The 5,806-nt window shown below is 36.3% G+C and overlaps 1 non-coding gene across 1 annotated transcript; it reads right to left on the bottom strand.

Annotated features, from left to right (window-relative positions):
* Positions 1-403: 403 nt before the first annotated feature.
* Positions 404-474, bottom strand: LOC126933270 (small nucleolar RNA SNORD56). The gene has a single exon (XR_007718509.1). It is a non-coding gene; the product is annotated as a small nucleolar RNA SNORD56 (small nucleolar RNA).
* Between the last annotated feature and the right edge of the window lie 5,332 nt (positions 475-5,806).

The raw sequence follows: 5,806 nt of genomic DNA, 5'->3' as shown, positions 1-5,806 counted from the left end.
TTTATTTTATACTGGGGAAATATAGAGAGAAATTAAGTAATCTAGGAAGGCTTGGACTTGAACCCATGTCAGTCTAACTCTAAAGACTACACTCTTAACTACTGAAGTATACTTCTACTTATTTGGATGTTTCTCAAGCAGCAGCTCTGAATTTCAGGCGAATCTATCAGATTAATTCTGTTGGTTTATCTTTCCCACATGGACACCATCACTAGTTTGAATGCTGCTTTCAAACTCAGATTTTCCCAGTAATTTACAGGAACTACATTGATTTTTTAAAGCATTTTTCAGAATTTTTTGTGTATAAGTGCATTTTTTCAAACTCTGGATTCAAACCAGTAATGGGTCATGGAATCAATCTAGTGGTTGTGATTAGCATATTTTTTCTTCTTTTATCTTTTCTTCATTCAGACCCACAGCATCAACACTCATTAGGTGAGCTGTTGCTGGCAAAAAATATTGTCATCCTAATAGTGTATTTTAAATGTAATAATGCAGAATAGGAATATAGGGATAAATAGAAAATATCAGAGTTTATTAAATATAATGATGACAAATATTCTGCGAGACATTATTTCCAGATATACATAGACAGATACACACACACACACCCCATGATGTATGGATTGCAATGTAAAATATATTCTTTACATTGAAAGGTTTAAAAGCCACTGGTCTATAGAATATCTTGCCTTCAGATTAAGTGCTATTTTATTTCCTGATTTTTATTTCAAGTAAGTCTTGTCTCCCTAATAAATATAAACCTAATTGCAAGTGTAAAGGTAAAATGGCATACATCTCTAAGTTTATTATTGCACCTAACCTGACGCTTGGCACATAACAAGTTCTCAACAAATATTATAATAATTGTAAATGTAGGTGAAGAGGCTAGGATAGCACTGGGGAGCAGTGGGCAGCTGGCCAAATCTGTAGGTAAGCTCTCATAGCTCTGGCCTCCAAAACTGCTAGACCAAGGCAGGACTGAGAGACACCAAACAACAAGATGCAAGGTGACAGATAGGAGCACTGATTATTTTATATGGCTTGTTTTTTTTCCTCATGTTCAATGTGGAAAATACGCACTACAAAGAAAAGAAGAAAGGGGAAAAATATACCCATAATCCTAAAACTGAAAGATAACCACGATTATTTATAACATTTACAGCCCATTAACATTTGCTACATCTTTCTCCTGTCTTTCCTGTAGTATTACTCTGATAGTACCCTATGCATGTGCCTTACCATATAATAAATTCTCTTCATAATTATAGTTCCATTGGTTATATAATAGCTAATTCTAGCTCTGTTTCACAGCTTATTCAAGCATTCTCTTACTGTCAAACATGTTAGATTGTTTCCAATTTGTAACATTATAAATAATGACTTAACAGCTTTATGTAAAACTTTTCCTGACTTTTTGATTTTTAAATTGATAAAAAACGGACTTTTAAAGGCTCTTGATATATATTATGAGGTCTTGGATCACTCATTTTGATCAAATTTTAAATGGCAAGGCACTGTGTCCTAGGACACCCTACTTAAAGGGCCATTGTATTTTTCATATGGATTGATTTTTGGTGATTTTAATTACCCATATGCATTTCCTCTTTTGTTACCTGAAAGTATCTATTGAGTTTAATCTAAAAAAGTCTCAATTGGCCTGCAGAGCAATTACCATTTTGCTTATGAATGTTTGCAAAGCCAGAATTTTAACTGTAAATGAGGTTTGTGCATCTATGTTTGGATTGTATATGATGTCTCAGATTTAGGGTACTGATGTGGATAAAAGACTTATCCTTTGTTCAAACGATAATAATATACTGTCTTTATTTTTTGGTTGTATGTAGTGAAGCATGTTGCTTTTCTGTATTTATCAACACTGCCCACAATGTGAGTGGGTTGAATGGAGGATTAATAAAGAAACTTTGAAGGCAACCTATTTTTATGTGTTTCCTAGTTTATTAGAATAGAATCCTATTTTCATTCTATTCCTCTAACAGTTTATTTTTTCTCCTCAAACAGACAAATCTTTGTTGTCTAGGAACAAAATTTAAATAATGCTCCAGTTATGATAAATCTTCTGATATAGGAGGAGATATTTCTGGTGATAAATTAGACATTTTCTGTAGCCTAGCATTTGATCACAACTATCAAATATGCCAGCATACATTGATTTGCCATGATGGTAATTAAGAACCACATATTTCACCAAGTTATATTAAGTTTACTCAATTCTTCTTTTTTTTTTTTTTCTCCTGGTTCCATTGAAAATCAGATTAAAAGAATGCCATGAGAGAATGTGCAAGTTAACCTATTCTACCTCTCTCCCTTTTCTGCATCTCAGGATACTTTTCAGAACCCCTTGCTATCTCAGGGACTCAGCCAAAGGCATCACAGTAGGTTCAGTCAAAGGCAGTGCCATGGACTGAATATCTGTGTCCCCTTAAACTCATATGTTGAAGCTCTGACCCTAAATGTAACTGTATTTGGAGATGGGAGCTCCTAGGAAGTAATTAAGGTTAAATGTACAGAACTACGTGCTCGCAAACGAGAGGTTCCCGATAAGTCCTACTCTTGCAAACAAAACAGGGAGTTGGGGGCTTGTTTATGTGTAAACATTTTGAAAATCCAGAAAGTCAGGGAAAGGTCAGAAAAACAACAATGTGTCTTGTGACTTGGCAACATTCCACAAACAACTGTATAAAATAAAGCAGAGTGTGCCATTTGAGGCGGCCGCCATGTTTGTCTTGTCTTGTGTTGTCTTGTGTGTTCATTCCTTTGTTTAGGAAACACACGGACCCCAACAGTTAAATGAGGTAATAAGGGTGGGACCCTGATCCAATAGGATTAATATCCTTGTAAGAGACACCAGAGAGTGCGTGTGTGCACTTTCTGTCTTTCTGTCTCTCTCTCCCTGTCTCCCTTTATCTCTTTGTGTGTCTTTCTATCTCTCTGTCTCTCTCTCTCTCCCATGCATGTACCAAGGAAAGGCCATGTGAGGACATATGGAGAAGGTGGCTGTCTACAAGCCAGGAAGAGAGCCCTCACCAAAAACTGAATTGGCCAGAAACTTGATCTTGGACTCTAACCCCTAGAACTGTAAGAAAATATTTCTGTGCTTTTTAAGTTACCCAGTCTATCGTATTTTGTTATGGAAGCCCAAGCCAAATACTGGAAGGTGGTGGCCAACAGTTTGAGGACAGGAGGAGGGGGAGGTCTGCTTACTTCTCACCATTTCCTTCTGCATCCTGTGTTGTCTCTGCAAGTGCTTCTCTTTCATAACTCCAGTCCCTAAAAGAAGCCATGCACCCTGAGATCCCACTTCTGACCAAGATGTTTCCACCATGGCTCTGGCTCCCATACAGTGGAAAGCGCTCCCTTCCATTGTCCCCCTGCCCTAGAGACGGTAATGGCTTCTTGCTGTTGGCAATCTGTATTTGTACTACTCACCTCTGTTTGTTTCTCAACAATTGCATTAGTCTTAGTCTGTTTTGTGTTGCTATAACAAAAATACCTGAGACTGGGTAATTTATAAAGAAGATAAATTTATTTTCTCACAGTTCTGGAGGCTGGAAGTCCAAGATCAAGGTGGCAGCTGATTCAGTTGTCTTGTAAGGGCTGCTCTATGGTTTCAAATGGTGCCTTGTTGCTACATCCTCCAGAGGGGAGAAACACTGTGTCCCCACATGACAGAAGGTAGAAGGGTAAGTGGGATAAATGTTACTTGCATCCTCTTTTTTATAGGGGTCAGAATTCCATTCACGAAGGGAGAAGCCCTTATGACCTAATCACCTCTTAAAGGCCATACTTCTTAATAACATCACACTGACCGAGTTTCAGTGCCAGAATTTTGGAGGCGACATATTCAAACCATATAACCTGGAAAAAAGTTTTCTATAGTAAATCTGTCTGGTTGAAAAAATCAGAGTATGGTTTCAGCTTTCTTGGATAGACTTGACTGCTACAGAGGCATTTTAACAAGGCTTAATCTTTCAGGGTTTAGAATGAATTTTTCAGGTAATAATTGTTGGAGAGTTCGTGTAACCACTCTGACTTGTCAAATTAGTAATGTGAAACCTATTTTACCATCCTTTTCTACTAAAGTCTTCCTCTTTTATTCTCATAACTCATAATGCATTTAAACAGCAAAACTGCACATTAAAAGTTTCTTCCAGCATATTGTATGTTGCTGCATTCACTTTTTATTTTCACTCATGTTTCTTTTTTCCTCCCTATCTTACTCAACAGCTTAGGTTTTGTTATAAATATTTTTCAGTTTGAATGAAAAAAAATGATTGAAGCAAAATGATCCATGATCAAATTTAACACTAGGAGACTCAGAGAAATCATGAACTCAGACACTGATTTTGTCACTGATTGCTTCAGTAAAATCTTTAATGGTTCTTTAGATGATGTATTGGATGATGAGTTCTGATTCCCACAGATAATTGAGTTCTATACCCCTAGGTTTGATTTTTTTTTTTTTTTGGTTCACACTTTGAATTGTGCCCAGAAAATTCTCTGGATAGAATTTGATTGCAGATGTCTATTATATTCCAATGAACACATATCAGTTCAGTCTTCCAAAGCATTTTATAATGGAGTGAAGCTGACCTTGTAATACAGTAGCACACTTATCAGGCCATTAAAATGTCCCTCTTATGTAATAGTAGCCAGTTGCAATTGACCAAAAGAAACTTTGATGGGCTTTCACTTGGAAACTTGTGCAAATATGTTCTTTATTTTGATTTCTTTCCATAGGACCTTCAGTTTTCCATAGCATGTTTCAAAAGAGGGATGAAAGTAAACATGATACATTTTAGTTAGGACCTATCTAATGTCTCACAGAGAAGACTTTCTATAGAGTTCAACTGTAAATACAAATAAAGCATGTTATGTAAATGATTCATTGTCATACTTTGATATTTATCAAACACCCCAGGGAGCCATGATGTGCTTTCCTCCCAATTGCTATATATTTTCAGCCTCCATCAAAAAGTATTATAATTAAATAAGTATAATATACCAATAATTTAATTGAAACTATAAAAATAATCTAATTTATAACCTCAGAAAATATATTGTGACCTAAAATTATCAGCATTCGTTAGTAAATTGTGTGTTCCTTTATACATTTTAATCTAGTAAATAAGATTCTTTTCTCACCCAATACAGGCATTAGCTTTAACCTGTTCCCAGTAACCTCTTCCAACCCATATGTAACACCATTTATTGTCACAAAGACCTTCTTAGCTTAACTCTATTATAATTTGTAAATGTACAGAATTTTTCTCTTCTCAAACTTGGTAAGAAATTCCCAAATTACGAGTGCCTTCATCGCCCCATCATTATCAAATAATACTGCTCTCCCCCAAGTGCATGAGGCTGCTGGAGACTAGTAAATTGCATTAAACTCTTTCTGCTCCATTTTAGCAAGAGAAATTTGCCCAAGTGTATGCAGTATAGAAGGAGAGTTAAATATCACATCCAGATAATGTGCTCTGATGTGCTCCACCAAAACTAGCGTTCTACAGTAATTCAAGTGTACTGTATGTTTTTGTTCTGAACTAAAACTGAACTTGGGAGGAAATTTCATTTTCAATACTGTAAATTTACTGTGAAAGAAATGGGAAATAGTGTCCCCAGGCAGTGTCAGAATGACTGCTGCTTTCCCTTCTCACTGCAATTAGAGTTCTAGCCCCAGGCAACAGATAGGTGCAGACACAGGTGACTTGCTTTTGATTGGCAGGCTCATGAAGCAGCTAGATGGGGGATTCCTGGGACTCACTGGAAGATTCATTTACCT

This window comes from Macaca thibetana, chromosome 12 (genome assembly GCF_024542745.1).
Source record: "Macaca thibetana thibetana isolate TM-01 chromosome 12, ASM2454274v1, whole genome shotgun sequence".
NCBI classification, from domain to species: domain Eukaryota; kingdom Metazoa; phylum Chordata; class Mammalia; order Primates; family Cercopithecidae; genus Macaca; species Macaca thibetana.
This window is presented reverse-complemented; position numbering and strand designations above follow the sequence as displayed.